Source organism: Lissotriton helveticus, chromosome 4_1, assembly GCF_964261635.1.
Source record: "Lissotriton helveticus chromosome 4_1, aLisHel1.1, whole genome shotgun sequence".
In the NCBI taxonomy this organism is placed as follows: domain Eukaryota; kingdom Metazoa; phylum Chordata; class Amphibia; order Caudata; family Salamandridae; genus Lissotriton; species Lissotriton helveticus.
The window spans coordinates 1823696855-1823714681 of record NC_136063.1 but is presented as its reverse complement, the minus strand read 5'-3'; the positions used below and the strand labels follow the sequence as shown (position 1 = coordinate 1823714681).

Sequence of the window (17827 nt, the reverse complement as noted above, 5' to 3'; positions counted from 1 at the left end):
GTGTGTGTGTGTGTGTGTGTGTGTGTGTGTGTGTGTGTGTGTGTGTGTGTGTGTGTGTGTGTGTGTGTGTGTGTGTGTGTGTGTGTGTGTGTGTGTGTGTGTGTGTGTGTGTGTGTGTGTGTGTGTGTGTGTGTGTGTGTGTGTGTGTGTGTGTGTGTGTGTGTGTGTGTGTGTGTGTGTGTGTGTGTGTGTGTGTGTGTGTGTGTGTGTGTGTGTGTGTGTGTGTGTGTGTGTGTGTGTGTGTGTGTGTGTGTGTGTGTGTGTGTGTGTGTGTGTGTGTGTGTGTGTGTGTGTGTGTGTGTGTGTGTGTGTGTGTGTGTGTGTGTGTGTGTGTGTGTGTGTGTGTGTGTGTGTGTGTGTGTGTGTGTGTGTGTGTGTGTGTGTGTGTGTGTGTTGTTTGTATGTATATCTATCTATATTTATGAGGACCAGAACATGTTTGCACACCAACGCTATGAGGACCGGAAAGCCGGTCCTCATAACGTTTACAGTGCTTACATACTGAGGGGATCTCTCTCAGCTGTCTGAGTGAAATTTTGGAGAGGGCTTCATAATTCCTATTTTTCAGACAGTGTGTGTGATGAATGCCCTCCTATACACACAAAAATATTCTCTCTCTACACACACAGACAGTGCAGTTGCTAAGGACAGAAAGCAACCAATCAGATCAGGGGTGTGTCTTCCTGGTCCTCATAATATCAATAGAAGTCTTAAAGTGTGTGTGATGTTGCAGGTTCCCATACTGTCAGTAGAAGTCTAGGAGAGTTTGAATATATCCTTCTAACCTTCAGAAAGTGTATTTTAATTTATCACTTTTGCAAAAAAAAAAAAACATTTTTATAGCTAGAAACCCAGCTCTAAACATTATAAATCCTAACAGCCAGAGTTTAAAAAGGGGGATTTTTTTGTGTGACATAGGCTCGGAAGAAGAAGGGGTTTTGAAGACTCCAATGATGTGTGTTTTTTATGAAAAGTACTAACATAGGGCCAACCATAAAAAAAGATATGTATTATAAATAGTCATTTCAACTTCTCAAAATTGGGACTGGGAATGTCCCTCCTACAGTGAGATAGCTGAAGGTGTACACGCTTCAGAATTTCAATTCAAGTGCTATTTTCTCACTGGAAAGCACCTGCCAAACGTTTTGGTGTGTCAAAAACAAAAAATGTGAAAATTAAAAGCACAGGCTCGATTCTGCACACAACAATGTGATGTGGAAACGTCTCAGTGGTTTCACTGTTTTGCTATTCAGTTCCAAGGATGAATTCTGTCCGGCCAGTGCTCACATTCTTTCATCTCCTTACTATAGCGGTGCTCACCTCTGCGCAGCTGTAGAAAGAGAGGAAAGTACTAGAGCTTGACCTGATCTGAAAGTGCTTAGAATTGAGGATAGATCTGGGATGTTCTGTCAGAGACTGGGATGATCTGTCAGAGGTAGAAGAGAGCTGTCAGAATTATAACAGTTTATAGATGAGGAGCACAGAAGACAGTAGGAAGGATGTCTATGACAATGATTAGTGTAAGAAGTGGCTGAGAAGTGGCACCTGAGACTCTGGCTCACACACCACATAGACATTCAGTCCATGGACATACAGTAGACCGCCATGTTGTAATAGGCTGACATTTGAGGTGTAGCCATTATTCCAAACCATAAGCAATATAACCCCCAGCAAACCCCCCCCCCCCCCCCAGTGGATCTGGTGATAACTTGTACGGGGGTAGTCCAGTCTTGTATGCTACCTGTACGTTTGGGACATAAACTGCAAATATATATATCTTTTGTCCTGGTCAGCAGAGTCCAGGAAACTTACAATATGAGTCTCACAATGGTGCAATGACAACATCAATAAAATAGGCTGACTTCAATCCTCAGTAAGGTGTTTTTTATCATGTCACAGCAGAAAATAAGCAACTCAGCTTATATATAACCCATAGCTATTTGGCAAACTAGATACCATAAGCAATCTTGCAGGCAGGAAAGCATCATCATATCATTCAATGCAAACTTGCCCTAGGGTATCAGATATCACTTTGCACTCATTACACATCCATCACCCATTTGTAATAGTTATGTGTATCATCATCAACTGGACTAAGTACTGATGACAGTGAGCCAGGTAGCAGTAAATGGCGCAATAAACAGTGAGGGGAGTGTTTCAAGTTGAAATCTTTCTTTCCAAATTCATCTCTATCACCAAAGTGCTCGACCTGCAAACTTTTACTTTCAATTACAAATCAGGCTAATTCCAAGTCTCAGTAAACATTTTAATCAAGAATCAAAAAACTCAGACAGAAGCAGAGTCCGGATATGCAATGATTTTGAGGAGGCCTAGATGCAGGGAGAAAATTGTCCTTATGCATTTTCCCCACATATTAATGCTGTAACTAAGCGAAAACAAGCATTGGCATAGCCAATAGGTCTCGTCTTTGGGACCTTATAAGTGTTTAGCCATGCAACAGTTGATGTTGTTGCACCAAGGATATTGTGCTGGATAACTAAACACTTATAAGGTCCCAAAGGCGAGATCTAATGGCTATGCCAAGGGAAGCTAAACCCCCACTGTACACTCATTACACATGTGGCTATTCATTCTATGCCAAAACTGAACATAAACTTCTGTAGCCCAAGGAGAGTCTGGAGAGAGATTTAGAGAGAGAGAGATTTAGAGAGAGAGAGATTTAGAGAGTGAGACATTTAGAGAGTGAGATATTTAGAGAGAGAGCAAGAGATTTAGAGAGATTTAGAGAGAGAGAGATTTAGAGAGCAATTTAGAGAGAGAGCAAGAGATTTAGAGAGAGATTTAGAGAGAGAGATTTAGAGAGAGAGATTGAGAAAGATTGAGAGATTTAGAGAGAGAGAGAGAGATTGGGAGAGGACTTGCGGGTTTCAAAGTGCTAGTTGGAAAATAATGTAAGATTCTGGATGAGTTTGAAAGCGAGAAAATGCCGACAGGGGAAGGAAAGATTGAGAAGAGGGGGGAGCTGAGGGGGGGGGGAGAGAGAGAGAGCGATTTAGAGAGCGAGAGCTTTAGAGAGAGAGATATATATATATATATAGAGAGAGAGATAGAGAGAGAGAGATTTAGGGATAGAGATTTATAGTGAACAAGAGATTTAGAGAGAGAGAGAGATTTAGAGAGAGAGAGAGAGAGAGAGAGAGAGAGAGAGATTTAGAGCAAGAGAGATTTAGGGAGAGATTTAGAGAGAGAGATAGGTTTAGAGAGAGAGTTTTACAGAGGTTCAGAGAGAGAGAGAGAGATTTAGAGATTCATTTAGAGAGAGATTTAGAGAGAGAGAGAGAGAGACAGAGATTTAGAGAGAGAGAGAGAAAAATAGATTTAAAGAGAGAGTGATTTGGAGAGATTTAGAGAGAGAGATTTAGAGACAGAGAGAAAGAGAGAGAGAGAGATTATCCAGTCTGGCGCCTGAAGAGTATGAAGGTGATGAATCTCACATCAGAAATGGCAGAGGAAGGCTTGTTCTTATGATGCATGTACCACTCCCCATCGTACCCTTTTAATCTGTGAATAGTGGACTTGTAACAAAAGTTATGTTTGACATGTGCTAGGTGAGCTATTTCTTTTTTTTTTTTGCCCTTGCATGCATCCTTAATATATGATTTAAAAAAACCTGAATATTTAAAAAGGAAAATCCCAAATGCTACACTTGCTATTCAGATTTCTGAGCTAATGTCTGGGGTGGTGTCTGTAGGACAAATAAGTGAAAAAACAGAAAAATACTCCCATTCAACCCACATTCAGAAGTTTCTAAAAAAGGCAATAAGTAAGTAAACACAGCACATGCGTTGACTGGTCCAAATGCACCACATGTTCTGCTCCTCAATGGAGAAGAGCGACAGAAGGGACACTTGAGGAGACTGTTGCTTGAATATGTTTATCCATTTATGAGCAGTGTCTATGCAGGTGTTTTGGCAAGGCATTCTAGTCACTCACCATACCATCCTCAAAATGTAAACGAAAAGTTCTGCACTTAAATCGTACAAGAAAAGCAGGCCATTAAGTCTTCCAGCGCTGCAGCTTTCACCATTGTTCGAGTATAGAACATGGATTTGTTGTGCTTGAAGACTGCTGTATTCGAGGGAAACTATTTTATTTAGACATTAATTAATTACCATGGGTTCCCTTTGCATATTTAGGCTGCTTCATTAACAATTCCAAAACATATGTGAAGGTCGCAGTGGCAGAGGTAAAAATGAAATGGAGCCATCTCTCCCAACATGGCGAGTGGACAGAAAATGATTGAGGAGGACGGAAGCATGAAGGTTAGGAGATGCTAAATTAAAACAGCATGTAAAGAGCACAGACTTCGGTTCAACCACATAGAAACTGAACGGGTCACTCTTTATTCTTATAAACTAGCAGGAGCAGTGGCGCGCAGCCCATGTGCGCGCGCTATAAGAGTGCCCGCGAGCCATGCGCTTAATGAGCCATGATGATGGAGTGAGTGGCGCGCGCGCAAGAGCGAGCACCAGACCATATGTTTTGAATTATCGCACCTGTGTCTGGGCACGATAATTCAAAACATGGCGCATGTGTGGGTAACGGCAAGCAATAGGCCACACACGCACGAGCCTCTGGTGAGTTTTTCAAAGCCCCTTACTAAAAGTCTCGCCAGTGCAGGGCATGTGCGCTGCTGCAGGCTCAACATAAAAATGAATGTAAGAAGAAGAAAATTGGCCCGTGCAAAGTGATGACTCCTGCCAGATCTGAGCCAGTGACGTGAAGATAGAGATAGGGACTTTGCAATCATGTGCCAAAGGAATTTTACGAGCACTCGACTGCCAGATAAGAGACCCTGCTGAAGTGACCGCAACTCTCCTGGAACATTCTGCCTTCATGAGAAAAGGAGAGAGTGGTAAAATTGCTAAATCAATTTTTTTCTGGAGACAGGTAAAATTCACATATCTAGACAGCGCTCTCCTTCACGCTTCAGTAGTGAAATGGCGAGCAGACAGGTGGGATTAAAGGCAATGCGTCTGTGAGGCTTGGAGGAGGACGATCATCCAGTGCATGAGAACCACAGCCCTACTGTGAGTTGGATCAACTGGTGGGGTCAATATGTGAGAAGAAGCCAAAAGCCCAGTTTGCGCACTGAACCATGGATCTCAATTGGACAAGTCTAGGCTGAGCCCGTGATGGCACATGGACCTCGTCTCATCGACTCGCTCCATCGAGGTCCAATGGCTGCATGCAGAGCCGATGTATTCTGATGTTCTCGTGAATATGGGATGTTCCAAGAATACTAGTCTACCTAATTGAACAATGGCGCGGAAACCAAAAACAGGCTGAAGATCATACACTATGGAGGCAGTAGTCATAGGAGGACCAGACTAATGCGTGTACAAGGATTCCACACAGACCAATCCCAAACAACAGCTGGAAATTAAACAAACATACACATGAACATTTCCATAATATTGAACTTTTCAAAAGTGACAGTTTTCCGGCTGTCCACCAGCCTAATGACTGTGAAAACTGCAAGGAAGATAAAGCAGACGAAGTGATAGTACCAACCAAAAAGGTGCTAGCGCATCACCACTCAATGGTTTCTGTCCAATAGAAACAGATGGTCCATGGTGTGTTTGCTACACAAGGGCTTTCAAAATATGAGGAGGACGTGTGGTACCACCAGGTGAGATGAGAGAGACTGCTGGAACAAGCAGCAACTGCATCCATCCAGTACAGAAAGCGCCTCATCAGTAGCCACCCTGTTGGCCGTGCTTTCCTGACAATAGTGTTTCGTAGTGACTATTTTTTGCCCACCTTCACAGGTTTCTAAGTCAACTACACGCATACAAAAAGGGTTCTTGGTGGCTGGTAGTTCAAAGACTCTAACGGATTCTGAAGTCAGGGCACTAAAGCGTGCTCTTTAAGTCAAAGCAGAGGATACAGATAACAATGATTTTAAAAAAAGGGAAATAAGTTAAGCCCTCACTGCTGATAGCTGGAATCAGCAGATCGACCTGGAATCCCAGCATGGCCATCTAAGCCTTTCATCCTTCAGATGTTAATCACCATTGACAATGGCCTCAGTAGAAAATACACCATTAATGCATCCTGAGGCCACAACAACCATCTTGGACATCACTTACATTTTCTTAGCAAAGGTCAAATGAGCCCTAACAAAAAAATCCACACTTTACCCCAATGAGGGGGGCGCTAGAGAGCGCGCAAGCAGCATGGCCACACTGATGTGAGGCTCCTGCTTCCTGGAACTGATATCCTCCACTTATCCTGAACAATTGGGCGCTAATTGGGCTAAATTGTTGAGAGATCGGTGGCGCTACCCTGCGGCTACAAGTGGAGTGAAGTGCGGAAGGATCGGCGGCGGACAACCAGAGCAGCGGGCTCCTGAAATCTGAGCCGCGCCGCCCGCCTGACCTGCATGGAGCTGTGACTCGGCTGCAGTGGCTGGGAAAGGTCGGGGATTACCACGAGGCAACCAGGCCGCGCGTCCGGCAACAACACAGTGAGTTAGTGTTATCGCTAACGACCGAGTCACGGCGCAGAGGCGGACTGCCCGTGCAACATGACGCCAAGGAGGCATTTATGGAGATAGTACTGCTGGGGGTGGCGGCGCAGGTTTCCATGAGGCCACTGCCCGAGAGACTTCGCTGAGAGCCATAATGGTGTTGCGATGTGATTGATGGATGCGGACATACTGACGGAGGCGGCGAGGACTGTGTAGCTGAATTTGTGGGGAGCCCACATTGCGCAGCGGTGGAGGATTGGCGCGTGTCCCCCCCCCCACTGTGAAGATCTAGTGAACACCGGGGCAGGATAATAAATATACTGAGGAGGCCGGACATCCCACGGCGGCTGCGGGGAAAGCGCCTTTGGCAGGAGAGCCGTTCTGAGGTGTGGAGACAGGCTTCGTGAAGATACTGAGCAGTGTTCTTCCCCTACACGCCTCGGTTACGGTATGGAACAGTCTGTGTGATGCCCGTGGCGAGAGGGGAGATGGGCAGTGGCAGTGCGTGGATAGCCGGCTGAGACGAGAGTGCAAGAGGAGTGAGACCCTTACTGGCCGGTGCGGAGCACCTGAAGCGACCTGCGACAGGCGCGATAAACCCCCTTGGAGCGGCAGAGCATTGGGCGGTGGTTTGACGGGGACTGTGACTGCCGGGCCGCCACTTGTACTCCCCCCACCATATTGTGGGTGCTGGATGTCGCACGCTGCTGCGGTTTTACGGACTTAGCAACCTGCTGCCGTTGTGCCCTACAGGGCTTTGGAAGGGGCTCAAGTAGCTCCGTGAATCGCCATACATTGGTGGAGAAGGCAGCTGGCGATTATGAGGTGATGCTTCAGCGGGACACAGTCTTGGGCAAGTAGCTGACCCAGTGAGGTCAGAGCAGCTGAGAAGCACTGGACAGAGCAAGCTGACGCGACAAGAGTACGGGGCAGGATCAGCTGCTGACGACGAAAGGGCCACGTGGTGACTCGGGCTGGCCCTCACACTTCACCCTAGACTGGTGGTTGCCTTGATTACTCCTGATACATACGCAGAAGGCGTCGCACTCCTGCTTAAATATGGGGAAGCCCGACACTCGTCAACCAAAACTAAATTTCGAAGCTGCAAAAAGGGAAGCAAATCTACTGCTGACGACCAGGAGCAGGACTTGGCTGAGCGCGCTGGAGGGGGAGCCAATTCACAGGCCTTGGACATGGCCAATATACTACAAGAGATGCGGCAAGGATTTGCAACAGTGGTGGACAAGGTGGACCGGATGTCCTCTAGGATGGATGCCATTGCACATAAGCTAGATGGCCACGAAGACTGCATTAAGGAGGCGGTAGGACACATATCAGAATCAGATGACGTCACTGCAACCCATAGAGTGCAACTTACGAGAATAGATAAACTGCTACCCGTCATAGCCACAAAAAACGAGGACTTGGAAGCGCGCAGTCGGCGCAACAACATACGCGTCATAGGCATACCAGAATCGACAAATACTGGTAGAATGGAGGACTATATAGAAAAACTACTGCTGGAGTCCATAGGCAAAGACGCCTTTTCCTCGCAGTTCATAGTGGAAAGGGCACACAGAACCCTCGGTCCACATCCGGTGCCGGGAAGCCCCCCACGACCTATAATTGCACGATTACTTAAGTATAGAGACCGGGATGTAGCCCTCAGAGCTGCGAGAAACAAGCAGAAGTTGACATATGATGGTAACACCTTTTCCATATATCCAGACTTCACACCTATCGTGCAAGAAGAGCGCCGCAGTGCTTGTGGAAGTCAAGCGGAAGTTGCGATCGGAGCAAATTGATTACGCACTCCTCTACCCAGCAAAACTCAGAGTGACGCACCAAGGGAAGCAGCGATTCTTCACGTCTCCCCAGCAAGTCGAAGACTTCCTCTGAACATTGAAACGAGCAAACCGGGGTGGAGTGTGACTGGAGGCCTCGCAGCGGAATGGTGACATGAATGAAAATGAGGATCTGGAATGACTGACTCCAGCAAAGTAATCTGCACACATCCAAGACAACTATTACGGATTGGTAGGCTGGGTCGGACAATCTAGCTGATGCGAGGTGAGATCCTTCCAGTATGGCTCAATTGTTTACATGTTTTTGTGGTTCAAGGCATGCTCCCCCTCCTCATGATAGGGCCGGCAGCGCCGTCGGAGGAGAACTTAAGGGGAGCGAGGAGACTGCGTAGCTGTCTAGAAGGTCCCCCTATGGGTATTACCCCATGGAAGTACAAGTTTTGAACTATGAGGGGAGGGTAACGGAAGTGAGGTTCCAATTTGGAGGCAGGGTGGGAGGGTGGACGTGGGATTCTGGCAAGATTGGGTTGCTTCAGTGTGTGGGGGGAGGGAATTTGCAGTTCTTGTTGATTAGACGTAGGTCTGTGGGGGGTTTGTTCGAGGGGGTTATTTGGTACATGTGGTTGTCAATAAGCACATCTAAGGGATTTACTGTATGGTCGTACACAAAGATTAATATTACTTTGAAATGTCCTTGTTGTACTGGAGCCGCAGTTGTTGAGCGACTAAAGGTGGTTGATCTGGAACAGCGGCAATGCTATCCGATGGAGCACTGTAGAGATGTACAAGGCCTAGCTCATGACCCTCATTGATAGCACTAAACTAAACATAATTACATGGAACGTACGGGGGCTGCGTGACCCGCGTAAGAGACGCCAAATACTATCCTATCTTGACAGACACCAGGTATACGTAGCAATGCTGCAGGAGACACACTTCAACCCAAGACGTAACATCACATTTGCTTGTAAATGGGCGGCACACAGGATCTTTTCTTCTTTCTCTTCCTATGCGAGAGGTGTGGCGATTCTGGTTAAGAGGGGCACTCCGTTCACACTAGCAGGAGCCACGTGGGTTGCCCAGGGGAGATATTGCCTGACTTGGGGGAGGTTGGGGTCTGATTCTGTTACCCTGGCCTGCTGTTATGGTCCTAATGTGGACGGCCCCCACTACTTTACAGAACTATGGGCATAGATTGTGGACATTGGGTCCAACCATATTGTGTGGGGAGGTGACTTTAACATTGCGCGGAGTCTGGATATTGATAGGTCCCAACCAGCTCCCCATCATTACACAAAAGCCTGTGCCATGCTGCATTCCACACTCACGGACCACAATCTGATAGATGCGTGGAGACACTTGCACCCTAACGACCTAGAGGGTACCCACTTTACTGCGCAGGCGGCGACATGGCCGAGACTGGACTATATTTTCTTGAGTGTCGGGCTGTGTGCGGCGATTTTACAAGTGCAACACTTAGCCAGGACTTACTCGGATCATGCACCGGTATGGCTTATATTGTCCTCCACAGATTATGGTCCTCCCAGAAGCAGCTGGAGGTTGCAACCTACCATACTACTAGACACTGTGTTTCAGGAGGAGCTCAGAGTGGAGATCAAAGATTTTTTCATACGTAATAAGGATTCGGTAGATAGCGTAGAAATTATCTGGGAAGCTTTCAAAGTGCCGTTACAAGGCTTTTGCATAGCAAAGGGTGCTGGGATGCTTAAAGATATTTTGAACACGTTACGTACACTTGAGACCGAGCTTAAGTCATTGGAGAGCAGATTAGTTACTAGGCCGGATGGCATAACACAATCTCAGTTTAGATCGAAACTCACAGCCTACATGTATGAGGCTCGCAGAGAGGCGAGATTTTGAGGGAAGTATTGGAGGGCCCGCCGCTATGGCGAGGGGGAGAGGCCTGCGAAGGCACTGCCAGAGACGATTCGGAGGTCATGAGGCTCTAATGTAATCCTAGAATTGGAAGGGTTGGACGGCATTGTATATATGTACACTGTGACCATACTTAATGCCTTCACTGAGCACTACACGGCATTGTATACAACCACTAGGATGGGAAAATTGAACCTAGATGCATATTTGGACGATATATCGCTGGGGTGGTTGAACGATACACAGCGGACATTTGTGTGTGCCCCGTTCGAGCTTGACGAGGTCAGGGAAGCCATCATGCATAAGCAGTTGGGTAAGCCCACGGGGTCGGATGGTATCCCAGTCGAGTTTTATAAAACCTATACTGTGTGAGGTCTATGAGGATGCACTGGAGGTAGGGCGTCTTCCCCCTTCCATGAGAGAGGCGATCATCGTCTCCCTATTAAAACCAGGGAAAACACCGCACCACTGTGATTCGTATAGGCCCCTGTCACTGCTCAATTGTGATGTTAAAATATTAGCTAAGCTCATAGCTAATCGTCTCAGTCTACTCATGGAACATTTAATACTGCCTGACCAGTCGGGATTTGTGCCCGGGCATGCAACATCCCATAACTTGCGGACCCTATTCACAATATTGAATAACGTTTCTTCGGAGTTACCTTTGGCAGCAGTTTTCCTGGATGCCACAAAGGCTTTAGACTCCATTGAGTGGGACTATTTATTTGGTGTGATGTCCCGAATGGGATTCCCACCCTTTTCCTTTCCTGGATACGTTTGTTGTATTGCTCACCTACAGCTAGAATAGTGATTAATGGCAAAACTTCTGAGGGTTATTCAATAACGAGAGGTACGAGGCAGGGTTGCCCCGTCTCCCCTGTTGTTCGCGATCGCGGTGGAACCACTGGTGGCTAAATTGCGTCAGCACCACCGTGACAGAGCATTGCAATGCAACATGAGGCAGATATTGGTTTCCCTCTATGCGGACGACATTACACTCTACATACGAAACCCCCAACAGAACTTAAATATTATCCTTCGAGAATTTATAGTGTTTGGATTGCTTTCAGGGGTCCAGATAAACTGGGGTAAGTCCAGTATCTTTCCCCTTACTGATGCAATGAGTCCCTTTCCCTTGGACTATCCGATGGCATGGTGCGAGGATGAACTGAAATATTTAGGCATCCGTGTGACGAGGGATAGAGATGAATTGATGCGTCTTAATTACGGGACCGCTATGGTTCGAATTGCGGATAATATATCAAAATGGATTACCCTCCTCTCTCCATGGCGGGCGTGTGTCTTTGGTAAAGATGGTTATATTATTTCAACTATTGTATATGTTTCTTAATATACCCTTTCACCCGGGGTCATTCTTTTTTAAACAGTTGCGGTCAGAACTGACGCGATTAGTGTGGGGGGGGTAAAACCGCAAGATTACGGTGGGATGTATTGACGAGGCCCTATTCTCAGGGTGGATTTGGTGTACCTAATTTTGAATTAAACTATTACAGCGCACATGCGCATTATGCCCATTTTTGGGTGCATCAACCACGTTATATGGCCCAGGTGGCGGCGGAGCATTGGCTCACTCTTCCCGTCCCCATTGAGGCGGCGGTGTACATTCCGACTCCCCACGCGGGATAAGACGCCGACCACAGTGAGTTGCACGGTGGTGGCCTGGGCACATGTGAGTAAGATGTTGGATGCGCCTATGCTTTACTCGCCATTGTTACCGCTGGTATATCATCCCGCCATGCCTCTTCTTCAGGAGACACTTTTACACAAGTTTAAAGATCGCACTAGGATACACAACTGGGGGGACATGTATCAAGAGGGGTTATTCCGCACAGTGGCACACGTGTTCCAGAATATAACACAGACACCCCTAGAAACCTTCCTATACATTCGCCAGCGGCAGGGAATTCGCTCTATTACTCCTGATTTCCCTTCAGAGCCACCGACTTTTACACCGCTACAGCTGACACTTCGGAACGAGAAGGCTAAACGGCTGGTGTCAATACTATACAAAGCAGTACACACACAGAAGATTGAGCAACCTGCAAAGGCAAGGGAAAGGTGGGACCTCGAACTGGGTATAACTCTGACGGATAAACAGTGGGAATTCTGCTAGCTGCAGACTGAGCGAATTTCAGCTAGCAGTAGGTTTAGGATTATCCACTATAAATTCCTACAAAGACTGTATTATTGTTATTGTGATTGTTATTGTTATATGTACTTCTAAAGCGCGACACTCATCCAACAAGGATATCACGGCGCTAAAATTGAACAGTAAACCATAAGCAAATTTCCAGGGACTACTATCATTCTATTTAGGGAATAATGCAGTTTTTAGTTTTTTTCTGAAAGTGAGGTAACGATAGGCAAGTCATTCCAACACTTAGCGGCAAGGTGCGAAAAGGCACGTCCACCCATCCTGGATAATTTTATTCGTGTGGTGACTGCTTTAGCTGTGGCTTGTGAACGTAAGTTCCGAACTGGGGCATAGAGCTTGATTCTGTTCCGCAGGATGTAAGGACCAGTATTATGCAAAGTTTTATGAGCGATGCACAGCATTTTGAAAGATGTTCTTTGCCTCATAGGCAGCCCAGCCAGAATGTATAGATACAAATTGAGGGATACCGACTCGTGTGATAGGTGTCATGTTGAAGGCGCTGACTTCCTGCACTTGGCATGAGGCTGTCCGGAGATATATAAGTATTCGGCGCAGATTTTTCAGGCTCTGTCCACTATGATTAATGCCCGGATTGACATGTCCCCACTGATGGCTTTATTGGGGGTAAGTGGAGCGGCTAAGGGCGGAACATCGTAAATTTGTGGCCTTGGCGTTGCTTCAAGCTAAAAGGGGAGTGGCATGCCACTGGGGAAGAGGGAAAGCACCCAAGTTTAAGCTGTGGCTTCATGATCTAATATATTGTCAGGAACAGCAAACGATCTATGCGGAACTTCTGCCACCTACATCAAGGCCCCCACGATATTTGGGTACCACTGCAATGTTATCTATTGTCCCACTCTCCGAGCAGTCCTTCCGGGGCGGAGTAAGCCTGTTCGAGAGCAGGAACTATTAAATGTCAATGTGGACTATCAGGAGTTGGTTACACCAGCTGGACTAGACCTGAGGGAGGGTTTGGGTGCTAGCTGCCTCACTAGTGGTTGACCTGTTGGGTTGTGGTGGAGGTGCCCCCTTGCCCACCTACCCTTTCCTCAATATGACCTGTTCTAGTCCCTGGGTTTCTATTGTTTCATTTCTTTTGTAATGGGTGTGTAATTTATCTGACTGGTTTGCTCTGATATAACAATGTTGAACAATGTAACAGGAAATAATTGATTTGCAAGACGAACACTAAATGTATGTTTATGACACATTGAAATAGCTGTATGTATATGACAACATGTGTACCACGTTTATGGTTGTTTTCTAAAAATCAATAAAAAGATTTTCACAAAAAAAAACACTTTATCCAAATGAGCTTCCCATGACAGCATCATCAAACACCTTCCCTTCCAGCGGAAATCTCAAACATGACAGTCGCTGGAAATCTTCCAGACAGCAACTTCGTCTTCAGGCCCAGCTCCAACCCTAGGAATCGGGGTCTCCCTGCTACTGTGGTAAATAGACTTCCACCACACTGTCAGCAGACACACTAGAAATCATTGCTTATAGCAGGCACACTGCCCACTGTTGGAAATGGCAGACACGCTATCAACCAATGGTAATGGCAGACACGCTATCGACCAAAGGTAATGGCAGACACACTGTCAACCAACGGTAATGGCAGACACGCTGTCAACCAACGGTAATGGCAAACACGCTGTCAACCAACGGTAATGGCAGACACTCTGTCAACCAAGGGTAATGGCAGACACACTGTCAACCAAAGGTAATGGCAGACACGCTATCGACCAAAGGTAATGGCAGACACGCTGTCAACCAAAGGTAGTGGCAGACATGCTGTCAACCAACGGTAATGGCAGACACGCTGTCAACCAACGGTAATGGCAGACACGCTGTCAACCAACGGTAATGGCAGACACACTGTCAACCAACGGTAATGGCAGACACACTGTCAACCAACGGTAATGGCAGACACTCTGTCAACCAACGGTAATGGCAGGCATGCTGTCAACCAAAGGTAATGGCAGACAAGCTGTTAACCAACGCTATTGTGGTAAACAGACTTCCACCACACAGTCAGCAGACACACTGGAAATCATTGCTTATAGCAGGCACACTGCCCACTGTTGGAAATGGCAGACACGCTATCAACCAACGGTAATGGCAGACATGCTATCAACCAAAGGTAATGGCAGACACGCTGTCAACCAACGGTAATGGCAGACACACTGTCAACCAACGGTAATGGCAGACACGCTGTCAACCAACGGTAATGGCAGACACGCTGTCAACCAACGGAAATGGCAGACACTCTGTCAACCAAAGGTAATGACAGACACGCTGTCAACCAACGGTAATGGCAGACATGCTGTCGACCAAAGGTAATGGCAGACACGCTGTTAACCAAAGATAATGGCAGACAGGCTGTCAACCAACGGTAATGGCAGACACGCTGTCAACCAACGGTAATGGCAGACACTCTGTCAACCAAAGGTAATGGCAGACACGCTGTCAACCAACGGTAATGCAGACACACTGTCAACCAACGGTAATGCAGACACGTTGTCAACCAACGTTAATGGCAGACACGTTGTCAACCAACGTTAATGGCAGACACGCTGTCAACCAACAGTGATGGCAGACACTCTGTCAACCAAAGGTAATGGCAGACACGCTGTCAACCAACGGTAATGGCAGACACTCTGTCAACCAAAGGTAATGGCAGACACGCTGTCAACCTACGGTAATGGCAGACACGCTGTCAACCAACGGTAATGGCAGACACGCTGTCAACCAACGGTAATGGCAGACACTCTGTCAACCAACGGTAATGGCAGACACGCTGTCAACCAACGGTAATGGCAGACACGCTGTCAACCAACGGTAATGGCAGACACGCTATCAACCAAAGGTAATGGCAGACACGCTGTCACCCAACGGTAATGGCAGACACGCTGTCAACCAACGGTAATGGCAAACACTCTATCAACCAAAGGTAATGGCAGACACGCTGTCAACTAATGGTAATGGCAGACACACTATCAACCAACGATAATGGCAGACACACTACCAACCGCTGGCAATGGCAGACACACTATCAAACAGTGACAATGGAAGACACGCTATCAACCATTGGTAATGGTAAACAGACTACCCATTATTGGTAATGACAGACACACCATCCATCATTGGTAATGGCAGTCCATGCTTCTTGGGGCCACTAGGCAATATAAGATTCATTAATATCATCAACCAGTTTTTCTTGCTTAGAAATTCTCCCTTGAAATGTGCTTACCACTGGCTTAATCATAAATTGAGAAACCTCCTACCTCTTAGGACAAAAACTATTTGCAGTGAAATTCCTATATACCATGAAACGAAACCCCAGCTCATACTATAAACATCCCTGCATGACTCTATATCCTGGCTAATTGACAAAGTATGATGTTACAACGTTCATACAGGGTGTTTTTATAAAAAATAAACAAAACCATGAAATTGGACTCTGCCTGTTCAGGCTTCTGTCCTCCCTGCTGCCTGATCCATCAACCCTACTCTTCCGCGTGGGCTCCCTGCCTGCTCAGCACTCTGCCTGCTCCTTCATCTGCCCTCTCTGCTGCCTGCTTCAGCCACCCTGCTCATCTGCTTGCGCTCTGCCTGCCCAGACCTCTGAGATCTCTGTGCCTACTCGGCCTCTAATGTCTGGGTGCCCGGGTGAGGTAAACTGCGCATCAGAGAAGGCAGACACTTTGAGGAGTTGTGTGCACGGGGTATTCAACACTTGCCAGCTTTTTAGCCTTCCTCGCTCTGAAATTGTCGCTGCACTTACAAAACTACAAATGAACCGCAGGCGCCCTTCGCAGGGACCCACAGCAGCAGCGCAGCACTCTCTGTGCAGGCACACAAAGTAGACGCACTGACAGACAGACACAAACCTATCCATGCACAGTGTGCCCTGCCCGCATGTACGCTGCTGTCACATTGGATAGCGCTCCCTACTTCTGTTTAGGTGCAGAAGAGCTTTGTACAGAACTGTGTGAATGTATGCACATGGGTACAAACTGCGTCCGTATGTTAAAACAGACACCGTGCATGAACACTGCACAGGGAACTAGCACATGTAGAGACGTGAAGTAATCTGGTATTTGTACATAGACACGCACATGTATGTACACACCTAGATATCCACACAACTTGTAAATCACGGTCCAAAGACCACGAACGTGTACATATGGAAACGTGTTAGACATCCACATTTAAAAATTAAATCGTATCATAGCAGTATTCTACGGACGCTTACACGCCCGGCACCCCCCACACATGCGGGCAATGCATATGTATGTCACGTATGCCCTTCCGCAGGGAAGATGACACAGCAGGAGCGGGGCCTTTGACATGAAAAGTTTTGTGTTTGCAATAGGGTACAGTGGACAGGACTTGATTAGAAGCAGCATTCCGGCCCGGAGGCCCACATGGGTATGAGTGTTATGTTTTGAACAGATGGTGTTTGTCAACGGTGCCTATTGAAAATACGTGACTTGCTATCAGTGACTACAAGTACCAGCATGCCGGGAGAACCGCACACCTGTGAGCCATGAAATGAGTGCATGTGCATAAATACTTTCAAGCCGTTTAAGCTGTTGAACACCATTTTCCTCTGATGAAGGAGCCATAGTGCTCTGAAACGCGTCAGGATTAAAGGACATTACTTTGAACTCTGAAATGGTATGCTGTTTTTATATCCCTTGTCCTGGTCAGCAGATTCCAGGAAACCTACAATATGAGTCTCACACTGGTGCAATGACAACATCAATAAAATAGGCTGACTGCAATACTCAGTAAGCTTTTTTTTATCATGGCACAGCAGAAATTAGGCAACTCAGAATATAGGCCATGGTCATTTGGCAAACCAGACACCATAAGCAATCTTGCAGGCAGGAAAGCATCATCATATCATGCCAGTGCAAACTTGCCCTTGGGTTTTAAAATCTTGCACATTTAAGGTAACATTACAGATTCAGTCATTATAGGCAGGATCACCTACTCTTTCCCTAGTGATAGTTGCCGAAAAATGTTGTACACCTTCTCTGGGGTGTATAACTAGAAAAGGTAAGGAAGCAATAAGTACCTATTGTGCTGTTCCTATTGAAGCAAGGTCAAGATTGATTTGCAGGTGGCATGGTGGGCAAAAGAACAATGGGTTGGAAAGCTATCCAGAACAATTGCCAGTGGTTAGATATATTGCAAGCATCCTCTCATCACCTTTTGTGAGTTTGTTGTAATGGTCCAAGTGGCTATATGTATGCTCAGTCATGGGTCCTCTCTCATGGCGCACTGGAGTCAAGCTAAAGATGACTGAAGAGCCCCAAACATGGTGAAACCGGTCTTGGGTTGCAAATGGCTGGGTCCAAACTGGGATGGCATTGTGGGCAAAAGTGATTAGACAGAACATTATTTTCATTACCTTTTGTGCTTTTCTAATCTCGGATTTTCATG

General features: G+C 46.6%; 1 protein-coding gene across 3 annotated transcripts in view; it reads left to right on the top strand.

The window, feature by feature from the left end:
* Positions 1-17827, top strand: part of SYTL4 (synaptotagmin like 4) — a 964177-nt gene that overhangs the window by 784063 nt on the left and 162287 nt on the right. The window lies entirely within an intron of this gene.